Source organism: Phyllostomus hastatus, unplaced genomic scaffold (assembly GCF_019186645.2).
Source record: "Phyllostomus hastatus isolate PE091 unplaced genomic scaffold, TTU_PhHast_1.1 phas_contig_16, whole genome shotgun sequence".
Classification (NCBI taxonomy): domain Eukaryota; kingdom Metazoa; phylum Chordata; class Mammalia; order Chiroptera; family Phyllostomidae; genus Phyllostomus; species Phyllostomus hastatus.
This window is the reverse complement of record NW_025333643.1, coordinates 3,562,140-3,581,133: the sequence shown is the minus strand read 5'-3', so window position 1 is coordinate 3,581,133 and position 18,994 is coordinate 3,562,140. Positions and strand designations below refer to the sequence as shown.

The window sequence follows — 18,994 nt, the reverse complement described above, 5'->3', positions numbered from 1 at the left end:
ATGGATCATTATTCTGCCTTTTCTATGGGCCACTATGTCATTGGCCAGTCTCCCTCTCTGTTTCTCTGTGCCTCCTCCCCATTTCATTCTTTCTCATCTCGCTACTGAGGAGTTTTCTCATTGCTTTGGCTCCATTATCACTGTCCCTACTTTTGGCTTTACCCCTGCTGGCAACTGATTCCTCTCATACCTTCATAGTTTGAATTGCTCAAAAAGAAAATCTGATTATCCTATTTGACTAATCCATAGAAAGGGCTACAATCTGATCTACCTTGAAGTCATGTGTCCATGAGGCTCTGTGAAGTCAGCCACAATCCAGGGATGAGAAATGGGAGGAAGGAGGGAGAGGCAGAATTACCGGGTGTATAACAAGGCAGCCAACAGGCAGGGGTGGGACAGCAGCAAGATTGATGTGACCAATGCAATATGCTGAAAGGCTCTAAGGAGTTCAGTTAGGTAAGAATAAGGTCTTTGCCTTTCCAATGACTTCTTATGAATTTTAAAGTTTCCCCAATTAGTGAGCAGTGTAAAAAAAAATTCTATACCAACTTCCCAATAAGTAGTTTATTTTTCTCAATTTAAAAAATATTTTTATTGATTTTAGGGAGAGAGAGAAAGAGAGAAACATTGATTTGCTGTTCCACTTATTTATGCACTCACTGCATGATTCTTCTATGTGCCCTGACTGGGGCTCGAACCCACAACCTTGGCACATGGGGACAATGCTCCAATAACTGAGCTACCCAGCCAGGGCAGTAGTTTGTTTTTCAATTTGTCCTCCCATGTCACACTTTTAAGGTGAGAATATGGGAAACACCAACAGCTAGCTGCCAATGTAAAATGTGCATAATGCACATAGACTCTTACTGTGTTCAATGCACTAACGCTGCTTTTCTTGGAGAGTTGAGAACAGGTGAATTTCCACTTTTCTGGGGAACAAAGTAACCACTGGAAAAACTCAAAAGATCTTGTTACAATGGGAGAATACAGAATAAGAAATTATCTAAAATAATGATACCTAACATTTAATGAGTGCTCTTACATTGATCCTAGCACTGTTTTAAGTGCTTTAAGACAATTATCTAATTTAAGCCTTACAAGAGCCCTATGAGGTAGGGACAATAAATACCTCCATTATGCAAATAAATAGAAAGCATAGAGACATTAAATAACTTGTCCAAGTTCTTAAAGATAATAAGGGTGCAACTAGAATTACACTCTGGCAGTGTGATTCTGGAGGCCAGGTGCTTAGCCTATCACTTCGTATCAGGCTTCCACTGGGAGCTCGCTAGTAATGCAGGTCTCAGGCCACACCCAGACCTACTCCATCAGAATCTGCATTTCAGCAAGCTCCCAGGTGATTCATATTCACATTACACTTTGAGAAGCACTGATCTATAACATATTGCTTCCTGAAAGAATATTAACTACCATTATCAAATATTTATAATATGCATGTATTGTGCTAATCATTCTGACTATATAATTGCATTTAATCCACATACAAACCCTAGAAATGAAGTCCTGTAAGATCAATGAGTTCATCAAGGTTAATATCCTGGTTGTGTTATTGTACTTAGTTTTGTAAGATGTTACTCCTGGAGGAAAGGCTACATTGGACTTCTCTGTATTCTTTCTTACAATTGTATGAATCTACGATTCTCTCGAAGTAAAAAATATATAATTTGATGTAGGTTTTATTTTCCTACTTTTATTGTTAAGGAAATAGACGCTTTAAAGAGTCTAAAAAGATCGGTAGTATTGAGGCCCTGCTGTGTGCAAGGCACTATCCTAGGCACTGGGGATACACCAGTGAACAAACACTGCCCTCGTTGACCTATCATTCTAGCATGGGTGGTCAGAATTCAGACCCAAATCTGGCTTGCCAAGTCCTCTACTGCTCAGATTTCAGAGATATGGGCACATGATTGGAGCATGGTAAATAATAGAGCTATAAATGGTTAAAACTTCTATAAAATTTCTAGGCAGATGTATATGAAAGAATCTAACAGTGCCAGGCACTCAACCAATTCCCTTCATTCCTTTCCTTGCAACTGTCTCAGAGCCCAAAAATGAACCTCACCTCCACCGTGACCCAACATGGATTTTACCCTTTACCCCGCTAGACAGAGTCCAGTGATGGAGCCATGGTGGGTGGTAGTAACCAGCCACTTGTGAAATCTGAGGAAGAGATGTACTTGAGGGCGATGTTCCAACTCTTGGGGAGTTACCGTTTGAAACCTGTCAAGGATTCAGTGGTGAGCATTTTTCTGAACATCACCTCTTTTCACAGCATAGCTCTGGATGAGTCCCCTTAAGCAACACCAGATTTATGGCCAGAACAATTACTCACACCTCGAATCTCTCAGTGACATATAACACTGACACAAAGATTGGATTTTTCCTCACACAAGAAATTTTCCTTCAAATACTATAAGAACAATTCAGCATGGCAATATATTCTTTCTCAGAGACAAATTTCAGTGGAATGGGGCAGGAGATAATAGGAGCAATTTTCCACAGGAAAAAAAAAGTTGCAGGTGCTGGATTCAAGGACAGCCAGAATTTGGCCACCGTTTAACTAGCTGCCTCTCAGACAAAATGGTTTGAGTTGGTGAATTTAACAAGAATGAGGATGTGTTTTTCCCTTGAATGTGGGTTCACTCAAAAACAGCACCACCTCAAAGAAAAATTCTTCAAACTGAGATTGCCACGTCTCTCTTGGCTCCAATTTCTTCTTTTGCATTCAGCTCTTACAGGCACATGCTATAAGTAGGCAGGAAGAAAGTAAACAAGGAAGAAAGGAGATCAACATCCCTGGGTGCCAGCTATGGTCAAGGCACCATGCTCGGGGTTCCCACTCAGTGTCTGAAGACATTTCTGACTCCACTGCACAGATGAGGAAGCAGGAGCTCACAGTGGGTAGAACGTTTTCTTTAGTGCAACTACTCAAGTAGTGCAAACCCAGGGTTCAAACCAGGTGGCCTGACTTCTCATTCAACGATCTTTTAGGAATACCAGTAAGTTCACCCAGGAAAGACCCCTTTGATAATCTCAATAAATCACAGAATCTACTCTCATAGACCAACACTTCGATTCTGAAGGAAAATAGCTCTTCTTGGTTTCCCATCCCCCGAGGGCTACTATGTGGAATTGAAATTCTAACATCATTATTGACGTTGTTTGTCAAAGGCTGGAGAAGCACTTGGCACATGAGAATTGCTGAGACTCGAGCAGCAGGCAGACCAGAGTTCCAACCTTGGTCCCACCGTTCACTGGCTGCATGACACTGGCACAGACTTGGAGAGTGCTCAGACTTCCATCTCTCCTGACACAATGGGGGTGAGTCCTCCTGAGAAACATGCTTTTAACACAAATACATGGAAAGATATACATTATATAACTCACTGCCATGTGGAATCTGAAATAGAAAAAAAAAAGCTAAACTTATAGAAAAATAGATCAGATTTGGCCTACCGGAGCTGGAAGGTGAGAGGAGGGGAGTTGGGTGAAGGTGGCCAAAGGGTATACATGCCCGGTTATACGATACATGAGTGCTAGGGATGTGACATGTGACTATTGCTAATCCTGCTGCTAATGCCATATATAAGAGGAAATCCTAAGAGTTTCACCACAAGAAAAAATTGTTTTTCTTTTTCTTTTGTAGCTATGAAATAATGGATATTAACTAAACTTATTGTGGTCATTGTTTCATAATATATGTAAATATAGCCATTATGCTGTATACCTTAAACTTATACAGTGTTGCTTATCAATTATATCTCCATAAAACTGAAAGGAAAAAAATCCCTAACTGAATTTTTCAAAAAGATTCAGGGGTTTTTTTAAGTATTAAGTGCTTTAAAAAGTATATTTTCATCTGGTGAGGACTGGCTTCTTTGTTCTTAGATTCTCACATGGTGGAAGGGGCAAGAGAGCTCTCTGGGGCCCCTTCCTAGAGTACTAATCCCATTTATAAGGGGTCCACTACCATGACCTGTCACCTCCCAGAGGCCCCACCTCCAAATACCATCGCATTGGGTATTAGGTTTCAACACAGGAGTTTGCAGGGGACACAGACATTCAGTCTACAGCAGCAGGAAGATAAGTTAGGAGACTTTCACAATCTTTCAGATGAGAGAAGATGGTGGTTCAAAATAGACTAAGAGATTAATACAGACAAGTGGACAGATTTGAGATATATTTTTGGAGATAGATATACAAGTTAAGGTGTTGCCAGCTACAATAACAGATAACCCCGAAAACTTGGTGGTTTTTCACATCAAGTCCAAACAGGTGTTCCAAAAGAGCAAGTCGTTCTCCTCCAAGTGGTGACCCAGGGACACAGGATCCTTCTATCTGTGACTTGGTCAACCCCAGAATCCTTTGCAGGATCCTCTTCACTCAGCAAACAGATGGAGAAACAGAGTATGGAGAAGGCACACATGTTTCTTAAGCACTTGGTTGTGGCACTTCCACTTATATCCCATTGATGAGAACTGGTCACATGGTTTCACCTAGATGATAGGGACCTCTGAAACCCAGTCCCTGTGTGGGCAGCCACTCTCCATCAACACAGATATTTGTGTTCAATTGGCCATTTCTGTCATGGTAGAGCTGGTGAGCTTTCTGGTGGATTATACATAGGGATTGAATGAAACTGAGGCACCCAGCATAACTCCTTGGCTTTTGGCCTGAGCAAAGGTGGAAGGTGGCCATTACCTGAAACGGAAGCTGGGGAAGAGTAGATTTATACTGGGAATAGAGGTATTCAAAAGTTCCTTTTTGGACACATACAGTATGAGCTGCCTGAGATATCTAAAAGGAAATGAGGCAATTTAAAGAGACAATTGAGTGTTTGAGCCAGGACTCCAGAGGAGGAGTCAAGACTGAAGATTTAAATGTTGCATTTCCCCTTTACCCAGTGGCTTCTAATACTAACACCTCCTCATAGGGTGATATAGGCCCCTCATTGCCCTTGACCTTCAATGCATTAACTGCATCAGCACAGCTTTATTCCTCTATTAGAGATAATGTTTGTAATTCTGTTGCTCATGGAATGATATCGGTTACTAATACATGCATCCACTCATTCAACACATAGTTTATTGAGTGTCTACTATGTGTTGGCCAAGTATGACTAGCAATGAAGAAGACTTAGTCTCTGCCTCATGAAGACTGCATTCTAGTAGGTGAAGACAGACAATAAACAAATAAAAAAGTAAGTATACAGTGTGTCAGGTTTCCTGGAGAACAATAAAGCACAATGAATGAGAAAGTGCCTGGGAAGTTGGGGGCTAGAATTACTAGAAGCAGAAAGATTTCTATAATAAGAAATATTTGAGCAGAAAGTAGAAGGAAGTTGAGTGAGTAAATCAAGTGTCTAAATGGGAGAAGAATGTGCCGGGCAAGTACAAAGGCCCAGAGGCACGAGAGAACTTGGCGTGTTTGGAAACCAGCCGGAGGCCAGTGTGTGTGAGGTGGGGTGGGGATGCAGAAGAGTGGCAGGGGATGAGGTCAGAGAGGTGAGAGGCGGGCAAATCACGCAGTAGCCAAAGCAGGCTTTCCCCCACCAACTCCTTCATGTAACTGGAAAAAGAGGAAGAAAAACAAACCTATTTCCTGGTACAGAAATCTTTGAAAAGAGAGCAATGGACAGTCAAGAATTTCCTGTGTGGTTCCCAAAGCAAAGCATCTTTAAAGTGGAGGACTTGCAACCAAAATAAGAAAGGGTAACAGTTTTATAATATGGAGCACAGAATGTACAATTTTCCCTTGTGCAGCAGGTTTTCTTCACAGTTAATTGCAGCCACATGTGAACCACTGCAGGGAAGCATTTTTAGCAAGCGCCATCAGAGACCTGGACAAACGCTTCCCATCCCTCATGCTCGAGCAAAACCAGTTGTGTGATTAGCCCAGAAGGATGGGAACGTAAAAATCCTGCCATGATAAAAACTATGGTTTCTGAATTTCAACTCCAAAAACTGAGCCAGAGGCCTCTCATTAGCTTGTTTTATAAATATCTGAAAAAGCTGGTTTAAATGAAAAAAAATTTCTTTTTCAAGGAAGACATGGTTTCTCTATTAAATTTCCTTTCATGGTTCCCTCCTGGTCTACCCACTGTCATGAGGATCATGAAACAAAAGCACCAGTGATGGAAGCTGGGTCTTTTACCACTGATCTCCATCACAGTGGGACCTCATTAAATGCAGCTCATCAGTAACTGTAAATATGTGGACAGGGCTTTATGGCTGGCATTCACAAGGTTGTTTTATTTAATGCTGACATCTCTGGAATTGTTCCGTTTTCTCTGTTTTATAGGAGAATGTGTATAGTAGACATTGTCTGGGTTTTGGCTTCCCAACATCTAGAGTTCCTTCCCATTTGGGGGAAATTCTCCATTGGTTGGATCTACAGAAGTCAAAAGAAGTCACATGGCCCCTCCTCCCTGACAGCAAGGAGATAGGCAAATGACCAAGGCTCAGCCAACTGGATGTTCCTGCCTGTGATCTTCACTCTTTTTTGTTGTTTTGTTTATTTATTTTTAGACAGAAGGGAAGGGAAGATCAAAGAGAAGGAGAGAAACACCAGTGTGTGGTTGTCTCTCACGCACCCCCTACTGGGGACCTGGCCTACAACCCAGGCATGTGCCCTAACTGGGCATCAAACCTGCAACCTTTTGTTTTGCAGGCCAGCGCTCAATCCATTGAGCCACACCAGCCAGGGTCGATATTCACTCCTGAGGGAGTAATTTGAAGTCTTGGTGGTGACAGGAGCAAGACTCCTGGATTGGCAGAGCCTGGACCTAAGTAGTGGTTCCAGTGTAGGAGAGTCAGGGCTTCTTCCACCACACGAGCTCTGGGGGCAGCCCTGGCCACCCTCTCTAGCTCCTGACCACTTCCTGAGTCTGGTTCTCTAGCTTCCCCTCTGTCTTCAGCCACTCAATACCCATCCAATAAATTCCATTCTGCTTATATTAACCAGAGACCATTCTGTTGACTATAACCCAGAAGCCTAACTTAATCCTAAGTAATTTACAGACCCTCACTGATGAATAATAATTCCCCTAGACTTCCAGAGCTGACTTACATTATTTTTGTTCTGATGTAAATCAAATAAGTACACCATAAAAGTAGGCATAAATTCCTTAGAGGCTTGTAGCTTTTGAGTGACTATAAAATACAAACACATTTGCAAGCTAAATATAAGCAATGCCACAAAATCAGCAATGTTGCATTAACAGCACAAACTTAATATGTCAGATGTTCATGAAATTAAATAGCTATTAGTAATGTGAATATGGAACTGATTGATATGAGTTCATTGTTTGCTTGTTTTTTTAACTTACGTGGGCCACTTACTGACCTTAACCTTTCTACCTCTTTTCTCCATTTAAACCATAGTGGACAATCCATTCATACAGCTTATCTTGAGGTCATGTGCTCTTTACTTTGCATGGGCACATCATTTGTAAATGAAGACTACTGATGTTCTTTTGTCATTGGGTTAGAACAACTGAAATTCTTCCACCTGGGCCCTGACCAGATAGCTCAGCTGGTTGGCTCCTTGTCCCTGTGAGTGTGCTGAGGTTGCCTGTTGATCCTGACTAGGCATGTGGGGGAAGCAACCAATGAATGCATGGGTGGGTGGAGCAGTGGTCGATGGTTTTCAGTTTCTTTCTCTCTCCCTCTCCCTGTCCCTCTCCAAAATCAGGTTGGCTCCAAAGTTGTCATTGTAAATACAAATGCAAATGCAGAGTCTGAAATCAGCTAGAAATGTTGTTCAGAATATACAATATTTGCTTTAATGAATTTTTAAAAGATTAATATTAATAATGCTAAATTTTAAACATCCTCATAGAAATCTTACAAATTTCTAAAAATATATTTGTAAACTCCAGTTTCAGAAATCATGACAAAGTAGTTAGAGGCACAAGCTTTGGAGTTAAAAAAAGAATTCTGGTTTTGAATCCTAACCCGACCCTTTAATAGTCTTGGAATCTTGAACAAGTTATTTAATCTCCCTGAGTTTTAATTTTCTTACCTGTAAATTGCAACAATAATACCCGTCTTTTAGGACAGTTGTATTAAACATGATGACTGTGAAGCTAATTAATAAATGGTACTAAATATTGTTACTGATGTCCTAACTGACATTCAGGCTGGTTAACAGATGTGTCCCAATTCATATAACCACTTGGTCACAGAAACAAAACAAGAACCCAGTCCCTCTCAACACCTAGCCTTTGGCTTTGGATTCTGTCTGCACTGAGCAGTGTGGTGCCCCGAGGGCAGCTGCCTGCCTTTTAGGGTTGTACTGATAGGGAGCTGCTGTTTCTGAGGGATTTACACTCTGCAAAAGATCACTGAATCCGAAGGTTGATTTCATTGCCAGTCCTTCCAAAAAAACCACAAAACTGATCACATTATTTCCCTACATGAAAACCCCGTCCAGTTCCTCTATTCCTTATACTTGTGTTTGTCCAAATGGGGCCCCCTGATTAGCAGGGACTTGTTAGAAAGGCACAAGCATGACCTCACCTTTAACTGGAACCTAATCAACGAGAGAAAAAAGCAAACAAAATATAACCACAGACATTGAAATTAAGAACAATCTGACAGTAACCAGAGGGGAGGTGGGAGAGGATAGTGGGGGGGAAGGGTTTTCAGAAACAGCTACAAAGAACACATGGACAAAACCAAGGGGGGTGGGTGGTAGAAGCAAGGGAGGGAGGTGGGCTTGGCTGGGGTGGGGAATAAATGCAGACAACTGTAATTGAACAACAATAAAATAATTTTTTTAAAAAAGAAAGAAAGGCACAAGCAAATTCTCAGGCCCCATCCCAGACATACCCTCAATCAGAGGGGAGGAGGAGGGGACAAAATCTGCATTTTAACAAGCCCCACAGAAGACCCTGATGCATGTGAAAGTTTGAGAACTATTGGTTTATAGGACCAAGTCCAAACTCCTTAGCACAGTATTCAAGACTCTTCCTGTTCTGATCCAAGCCTACTTTTCTAGGCTCTTCTCCTAATACTCCTGAAAACACCTTATGCTCTAAATAACACCATTTAGACTTCACTCTATCTCAAACATGCCTACTAGTAAGTCCTTTTACACTTTGATAGGGGTAGTGCAGTTCCCTCTGCTGGGCATTTCTTCCAAAGTTCTCTATCTCTGTGAGCCCTTCCCTGATTGTGTCAAGGCTGCATTTGTGGGTATGCAGCTTTTATGTCACACTGCCCTTACACACACAGGTAGATATCATGCTGCATTGTCACTAACTAGTTACTTGCTTACCTCCCCATCTAGATGACAAGATCTGTGTATTTGAGACTGTTGGTTAACAATCATTGTCCATTCCCTCCTTGTCCCAACAAGAGAATCCCAATTTCCCAGCTCCCTTGCAGACTGGAGTGGTCAAAGAGATGAAAACGGAAGCTGATGAATGAACCTCCCTGGAGAGTTCTGTAATAGGGTTTGGGGAGCTTAATGATTCAGCTGGCAGCTCCCCTGCTGCTCTTCCTTCCTTCCTTCTTGTTCCAACTGGGCTGCAATGCTCACCTTGCAACCATGAGGTAAGCTGGAGGATGGGAGATAAGTGCTAAGGATGATGGAGTAAAAAGATAGTAGGAGCCTGGGACATTGGTGATATTGTAAGGCCATTGCACCAACTCTGGACTTTTGTCCCCTGTCTTCAGGTTACATGATACTCACATAGATCCCATTCTTATTAGGACATTGCTGTTTTCCTCCCCAGGATCTAACAATGCAGTTTCTCAAGGCAGGACTGTCTCATTGATTGTCGAATCTATAGTGCCTGGCATACTTGCCTGACCCATAGCAGATGCTTAATAAATACATGTGAAAGGAAGAAAAAAACAAATCCTTATTATTTCTGCTGCAGAAGGAATCAGAGTTCATACATTGGTCCTAAAATTGCCTTCCTGGAAACTCTGGGAAACCACATCAGGTTTTTAAAAAGAACCAGATCTTTTAAATTCTATTTTAAATTAAAATGTCACAGTTATAACTTAAGCCAGGATAATATTATCTTACCATTGGACAGAAAATAGGTGCTAAATGAAGACACGTGCCACTCCTGCTTAAAATCCCTCCACAGTTCCCCACAGCTCTTTTTTTTTAAAGATTTATTTATTTTTTTAGAGAAGGAAGGGAGGGAGATAGAGAGAGAAACATCAATGTGGGGTTGCTGGGGGCCATGGCCTGCAACCCAGGCATGTACCCTGACTGGGAATCAAACCTGGGACACTTTGGTTCACAGCCCGCGCTCAATCCACTGAGCTATGCCAGCCAGGGCTCACAGTTCCCCACAGCTCTTAAAGTCTTAAAGCCCTAAGTGTTTTCTGACTTTCCACTGATTTTTAAACTTTTATAGTGATAACTGTGGATTCACACGGCATTGTGATAAATAATAAAGAGAGGCCCTGACGGGTGTGGCTGAGATGGTTGGGCATTGTCCTGCAGAGTGAAGAGTTGCCAGTTGGATTCCTGGTACAGGGCACCTGCCTGGGCTGCAGGGAAGTCCCCGGTCGGGGCATGTGAGAGTCAACCGACTGATGTTTCTCTGTCACATAGATCTTTCTCTCTCCCTTCCTCTCTCTCTAAAATAAATAAATAAATAAATAAAATCTTTAATAATAATACTAATGATAAAGAGAGACCTCCTGTAACCCAGTTTCCTCCAACGCTAACATCTTACGAAACTATTGTACGATAGCAGAATCCGGATATTGACATTGATACAATCCACCAATCTTATTCACAGCTCCCACTTTTATTTGTACTCATATGTGTGTATGTGTGTGTTTAGTTCTATAACATCTTATGTGTGGAGGTCCATGTATCCACCTCCACAGTCAAGATATAGAACACTGTATCTTTAGAACCATACTCACCTCCTTCCCACTGTGTCCTCTCCCCAACCCTGACCCTTAGCAACCACCGATTTGTTCTCCATTTCTAAAATTTTGTCTTCTCAAAATGTTATATAACTGGAATAACATAGTATGCACTCTTTGGGGGTTGGCTTATTTCACCCAACATAATTCCCTGAAGATCCATCCAAGTGATTATGTGTATCAATAATCTGTTCCTTCTATTGCTGAATAATACTCCTTGGTATGGATGGACCATTTGCCTGTTGAAGGACATCTGGACTATCTCCAATGTGGGGTTATTATAAATAATAGAGCCATAATGAAGCACTGGCTGGGTGACTCAGTTGGTTAGAACGTTGTCCTGTACACTAAAAGGTTTTGGGTTCAATCCCTGGTGGGGACGCATGCAGGAGGCAACCAATTGATGTTTCTATCCCATCAACATTTCTCTTTTTCTTTCTCTTTGTCCCTCCCTCTCTCTCTAAAATCAGTGAATGCATCCTCGGATGAGAGAGAGAGAAAGGAAGGAGAGGAAGAAGGAAGGAAAGAAAAGCTGCTATGAACCTTCTCATACAAGTTTTTGTGTAAACATTCCCAGTGCTTTTCAAATCCTCTCTATCACTGGGGAGTTCCCTCCTTCATGAGTCCTGCTCGGTTAGAAGCAACCATGCAAAAGCATGTTCAGAAGTGAGCTGTGTGAGGAAGCAGGCTCTCCAGAGAATCCATTTTAAGACAAGGATGAGAGCAGGAAAAAAACAGCTTTGGTGGGAAGCAGCCATAATGGAGGTTTGGGTGTCTGTCACCGCAGCTAGTGAGCTCCAGTGACCACGTCAGCGGTGGGGGGAGGGAATGGGGTCCTTGCTGGAAGTCTGGTGAGATGGTTTGGGCATTGTTCCTGGTCCCGTGGCCTCCAAACCTCACTCTCTGGCCCTCTTGAGGATATGAACTACCTAATAATATTCTTTTACAAATTTATTTTCTGCTTAAATAAGCTCAACTGCATTCTGTTGTTTGCCATTTAAGACTCTAATCAATCTCCCTCTCCAACTTCACGTCTAGTGCACTTGATATTCCAGCTACCTGAAACTACTCAGTTTCCCAAATAACACAGACTAGCATTGTGTGCCTTTCTTTTATGGCACTTGTCATAAAGGGAACATTGCCTGTTTACTTATCTGTCTCTCTAGGGACTATAGACCTAATATCTCCAGTCCCACGGCTACTGTCCTTAATACATGCAAAGTAATATTCAAATAATTGCTTATGTTTATCTTTGATGAGATAAGAACAACACTTGTGACCAGTACCATTATGGTCACTTTGGCACTCTGAACTAAAGTTTCCTTATCTATAAAATGGAATAACACTACTAACAGAAGGACAGTTTAAAAATTAGTGATATTTCACAACAAACAAACAAGAAAAACCCAATTAAGATACGGGCAAAGGACTTACCCGTATTCTCCAAAGAAGATATACAAATTGCCAATAACCACAAGAAAAGATGCTCAACATCACTAATCATTAAGTAAATGCAAATAAAAACCACAGTGAGCTACTACCGCACACCCATTAGGATGTCTGCTCACAAGAAACCAGAAAACAAGAAGTTCTGGTGAGGATGTGGAGAAATTGGAACCCTTGCACACTGTCAGTGGGAATGTAAAATGGTGCAGCTGCTGTGGAAAACAGTATGGTGATTCCTCAAAAAATTAAAAACAGAACTACCACATGACAAAGCAATCTCATTTCTCAGTATATACCCAAAAGAACTGAAGCAGGGACTCAAAAGTATATTTGCATACCCACATTCATAGCAGTATTACTTGCAATAGTCAAAAGGTGGAAGCAACCCAAGTGTCCATTGATGAATGAATGGATAAACAAAATATGGTATATACATACAATGGAATATTATTCAGCCTTAAAGAAGGAGAAAGTTCTCACATGTGCTACAACATGGATGTACCTTGAGGACATTATGCTAAGTAAAATGAGCTAGTCACAAAAAGACAAGTACTGCATGATTCCACTTATATGGGATACATAGAGTATTCAAATTTATACACAGAAAGTAGAGTGGTGGTTGCCAGGGAATGAAGGGAAAGGGGAATAGGGAGTTAGTGTTTAACAGGCACATTTTGTTTTGCAAGATGAAAAAAGTTCTGTGGGTGAATGGTGGTGACATTAACATGACAATGTGAATGTACTTAATGCTACTGAACTTTAGACTTAAAAAGGGTTGAGATGGTAAATTTTATGTTATGTATACTTTACTACAGATTTTTTTTAATTAATGGGGATATAAGTCTCCTTTACATCATTATTTTATTTTTAATTTTTTTAATCCTCACCTGAGGACATTTTTTTTCATTGCTTTTAGAGAGAGAAGAAGAGAGAAGGAGAGAGAGAAAGGTTTATGTGAGAGAGAAACATTGACTGGTTGTCTTCTCATATGCACCCTGACCTGAGATCACACCTATAACCTGGGCATGTGCCCTAAACAGGAACTGAACCTGTGACCTTTTGGTATCCAGGATGATGCTCCAACCAACTAAGCCATAGCAGCCAGGGCTATTTTACTGCAAAGTTTAAAAAATTAGTAATACACCACAGTGAGTTGTCACTTTATATCTACTAAAATGGCTAAAACAATATCAAGTGTTGGCAAAGATGTGAAGCAATTGGAACTCTCATAACAGCAACTGTTAGACACTTTTTATAATTATTTAAAAATTTAAACATACATGTATACTTATGATGTGACTGCAATTCTACAGCTAGATATAGTCCCAACAGGAATGAAATGTTCCAAAAAGATGTGTAAACATATGTCAGGGCAGCTTTATATTTATAATAATCAAAAACTGTAAATAAGCTGGATAAACAAATTGTGGGATAGTCATATAATGGATCCTACAGAGCAATAAATGGAATCACTACTGATACATGCGATGACATAGATAAATCTCAAAAACATTACACTGAGAAAAAAGCAGATACAAAAAACTAAATACTATATGAAAAGACAAACCCAATCCTTGGTGTTAGAAATGAGTTCAGTGGTTCCCTGGAATGGTACTTAGGACAGATTGACAGCAAAGAGGCATGAGGGAACTTTCTTCAGTGGAAATAATTTATGTCTTGGGTAGAAATAGTTTATATCTTGATAGGTGGTTACATGAGTGTGTACATTTGTCAAAAGTCCTTGAGCTGCCCTGGTTGGTGTGGCTCAGTGGATTGAATGCCAGCCTGTGAACCAAAGGGTCACAGGTTTGATTCCTAGTCAGGGCACATGCCTGGGTTGGGGGCCAGGTCCCCAGTTGAGGGCATGTGAGAGGCAACCACACATTGATGTTTCTCTCCCTTTCTCCGCCCCCTTCCCCTTTCAAAAAAAAAGAAAAAAGAAAAAAATGTCCTTGAGCTGTACACTTAAAACAGATCTAAATTATACTTCAATAAAGTTAAAAAATGTTAGTAGGACATAGATGAGAAGCATCTTCCCAGTGTTTACATATCAAACACTAGAATTTCACTCTTTGGCATCAAAGAAATTAGAATGTCTCATGTTAATGTTATTCATGTTTTTATACTTTTACATGCAGCAGTAAAATGATGGAGAATAAAAGAAACAGAAAATGACGTTTTTCAGAGCTTTCTTTTCTTTGAGTCATCTGGATGGTATGGTGGAGAGTGTGAGATTTGAACCTGTGGCAAGCATTTTGCTACCACAGTGAAAGCCTAGAGGGTATACTGCTTGGCCTTTTCACATAGGTATTATCATTTGACCCTCAACACCTTGGAAGATTTATTGCATTCATGTTTACAGTCGGGTGAGGAGGCTCAGATCTGTTAAATAACTTTCTTGTCACACAGTCAGTAAGTGGTGGAGCTAGGATTTAAACCTAAAACTGTCTCCCAAGTCTTTTGACTACAAACCTGGAAAGTGCAATCCCATATTTATAGGTCTTGGGTTCCAGCCACCAAAACTTGTTCCCTTTGTTTTAAAATGATTAGGGTCTCCGCAGGAGAGTCCCTGAATTCTGTGAAACTTTGACCTATGTAGGTAAGACATAGGGAAGCCAGCCCATTGTTTCTGTATTTCATTAGGATCTACTGGAAGATTTTTTTCTCTTTCAGCAATTTCTGTCTTTTTATTTATAGTTGTGTTCAATGCAAATCATTTCCATAACAGAGAAGTTACCATGAATCAAAGCATAAATACATACACAATGTGCAATCCAAAACAGATGTACACCAATCAGATATGAAGCAAAACATACCATAGTAGCTTGAGACCTATTGCATCTGCTGTTCCCATGTCGCTTTCTAAAGATGGCCAGAATTGACTTTGGTTATTAAGAATCCTGTGACCACACTAGATACTGGAACATCTTAGCATGGTGTGTGCCCAGGTGAACAGAAGGCTTCATGGAGTGTCTATTTCTAAAAAGGTTTCTTTGTATTGAGGCAGTTATAAAACATCTACAGTTGAACCTTGAACAGCACAGGTTTGAACTGTACTGGTCCACTTGCACACAGATTTTTCTCAATGAATACCTGTACTGTTTCTGATCTGTAGTTGGGATGAAAAACAGTTGCAGAAGGCCAACTATATGCATTCATCTACTTCATTTTATATAAGAGACTTGAGCATCTGCAGATTTTGGTATCTCTGGAGGGTCCTGAAACCAATTCCCTGCAGTTACTGAGGGACAATCACTGTAAGTATTGGTGGGGTCAAAAGTTACACACAAATTTTCAACAGGCAGGGGTCAGCATCCCAACCCCAGTGTTGTTTAAGGGTCAAATTACTTCGAAGAATCAAGTTCCCCTTAGGCTTCAGCCCCTCTTAGACCCACATTTTAACCCTCCGAAAATATTGACTAATTGTAATATGTTCTGATTGCTTACCTTGATCTGGTGACAGAAGACTTGTGCCTTAGATTCACATCCTAGTTCAATCATACCTGTTGAGTTCTGGTTCACTCTCCAAAAATAAATAAATAAATAAAAGCCCCATTCACTCTCAACTCATAAGATGCACTAGTTCTATTGGTCAGGCCTCTTTTTCATTCATAAAAGGAACTGATTTACTAGTGGAACTGAAGTGTACAGAGGGAAGTTGCTCAGACAGAGCTTGTTCCCAAGGATCCTCCTATCACTGAGGCCTCACTTACTTTCTCCCTTAACTCTCCCTCCAATGGGACATGGTTTATCTGTAGGATCCACACCCTGCCTTTGTGGTAGAAAGATGGCAGCCACAGGTCCAGATCACATAGTCTTGCACCACAACATCCAGAGGGAGAGAAAGTGTCTTTTCCAGGAATTTCCAGAAGACACTTTACTCAGGAGTCTGAGCATATATCTTCTTGGATGTCCTTGGCTATGTACAGTCCTGAGCCAAATGCCATGAGTGGCAAACATATCACCGAGACCAGGAACCTCCTGATCTTTTGGGTCCGCCCCCTCAAACCACATAGTTGATAATGAGGGAGAATGAATCCCCACAAGACCATCACGGCAGTGTTGGTAGAAGACACTGGACAGCAACTGGCACATTTCCTCCCAAGCAGCTTCTTCATGCTCTGAACTGGTCAGCTCAATCCCAAAGAGCGTTCAGTCTGGATGTTCAGTCCTTAGATCGCTGAAACTCCCTGCTGCATTTGCCACTGTTGACCCTTCTTGAAATTCCCCATTCTAAAGGTTCTCAACCCTAGCTGTCATCTGAGTATATCAAAGTGGAGAATTTTTTTTAAGTGAACATTTTCATTTTCTTTTCTTTTTTTAAGATTTTATTTATTTATTTTTAAAGGGGGAAGGGTGGGAGAAAGAGAGAGAGAGAGAGAGAGAAACATCAATGTGTGGTTGCTGGGGGCTGTGGTCTGCAACCCAGGCATGTGCCCTGACTGGGAATCGAACCTGCGACACTTTGGTTCGCAGCCTGCGCTCAATCCACTGAGCTATGCCAGCCAGGGCAGAATGTTTTTAAAGATTTTATTTATTTATTTTATAAAGAGGGAAAGGGAGGGAGAAAGAGAGGGAAAGAAACATCAATGTGTGGTTGCTTGTCATGCGCCCCCTACTGGAGACCTGGCTTGCAACCCAGGCATGTGCCCTGACTGTGAATCAAACCAGCAACCCTTTGATTTGCAGGCCTGCGTTCAATCCACTGAGCCATACCAGCCAGGGTTCAAAGTGGAGAATTTTATACTTAACAGGGAATTCAGATTTGATGGGTGTGAGACCAGGGCAGGCGGCAGGCATCTGTACATTTACAAAGCTTTTTGAGTTGACTTGGATACAAGTGGCCTCAATTGAGAACCACTGCCCTAGGCTGATCTGACATCACCACCTCCTGGCCCACTCCTTCATTCCACAGATATTTACTGAGTATATACCAGGTGCCTGACACTCAGGTAGGTGCTGAGCATACAGGGATGAATGAGGCAGATAAGCTTATTGTGCTTATGGAATTTATATTTTAGTGAGGGGTGTGGAAAAAGGCAAATAAACAAAAAAAATGTTCCAAAGATTTCAGATAATGCTATGAGCTATAAAGGAAATAGATCAGTAAGAGGAGGAATGGAGAGTTGCCTTAGAGAGGATAGTCAAGAACGGCCACCCTGCATTATTCAGAGCAGCCAAGATATGGAAACAACCTAAAGGTCCATCGATGGATGAATGGATAAAGAAAATGTGGTATACAGGCACAATTTGATGTTACTCAGCCTTTAAAAAAGGACATCCCGCCATTTCTAATAACATGTATGGACCTGGAGGACATTATACTAAATAAAATAAGCCAAACACAGAAAGACAAGTAATGAATGATTCCATCATAGGAGTCATCTAAAATAGTCAAATTCATAGAAGGAAACAGTAGAATGGTGGTTGCCAGGGGTTGGTGAGGGGGAATTGGGAAGTAATGGTCAAGGGTCTAAAGTTTCACTTATGTAAAATGAATAATTTCTGGAGGTGTATACAGCAAGTATGGTGCCTATAGCTAACAATATTGTATTGTATACTTCAAGTTTGCTATGAGGGTAGATCTTTTATTAAGTATTACCACACACAAAATAATAATAATAATATAGTAATAATAATAATTTTTAAAAGTGGGACAGAGGAAGCTTTGGGAGGTGATAGGTACATTTATGACCTTGATGGTGGTGATGGTTTCACAGGTGTATACTTAAACCCCCAAACTCATTGATGTGTATCCATTAAATCCATACAGCTTTTTATATGTCAATCATACCTCAATAAAGTGGTTAAAAAAACCTTTTGCCTCATTGCAGCAGAGAGAGCAAGATAGGTCACCAGCACCTCTACTGGAGCCATCCTAGAAAATTCGTGCAGGGTTCTCGTTCTTGCCACGTCTGCTCAAACCAGCATGGCCTGAATATGGAAGTACGGCTGTAGTGTGTGCCCCCAGTGTCCCCGTCAATACCCGAAGGATATAGGCTTCATTAAGTTGGACTAAGCAAACTTCTTTGAATGGGTCATTCAAGACATGTACCTTATTGTAGAATGTCTAGCTCTTTGCACATAAAATAAAAATTTAAAAATTAAAAAAAAATAGCTGCCCTGGAAAATAGCAAACATCAGAAGGAGCAGACCTAAAACAGGAATGTACTTGGTGCACCTGAGGAAAGAGGAAGGTCATGTGTCTGATCTGAGTAAGGAAGAGCAAGAGACAAGAAAATAAAATAGGCAGGGCCAGATCACACTGGGCCCTGTGGGCAGCATGAGTTCAGATTTTTTCTCAATGCAATGGGAAGCCCCACATTTTTCTCATATCTTGTTTGTCTCTGTTTTTTTGTGTGTGTGTGGGCTTTTTCCCTGCACCTGTCCCTTAACTGTTGCTGTTCTCTCAGCCTCTCTCCCTGGGCTCTTATTCTACTTGGGGGAATCTTGATTGCTCTTGGTTGGCAAAGGAGACCTTTCTCCTGGGCCTTGTGTGTCCTACACAGTGTGCACCTTCTACCTGTCCATCCCACAGGCTCCTCAAATTTGTGCAAAGCCCCACCTTCCATCTCTCTAGCTCAGTTAATAACACTACCTGCTACCCAGACATCCACCTAGAAACC

At 41.2% G+C, this 18,994-nt stretch overlaps 1 pseudogene; it reads left to right on the top strand.

Annotated features, from left to right (window-relative positions):
• Positions 1-18,188: 18,188 nt before the first annotated feature.
• LOC123814551 lies at positions 18,189-18,387 on the top strand (annotated as a pseudogene).
• Positions 18,388-18,994: the final 607 nt, after the last annotated feature.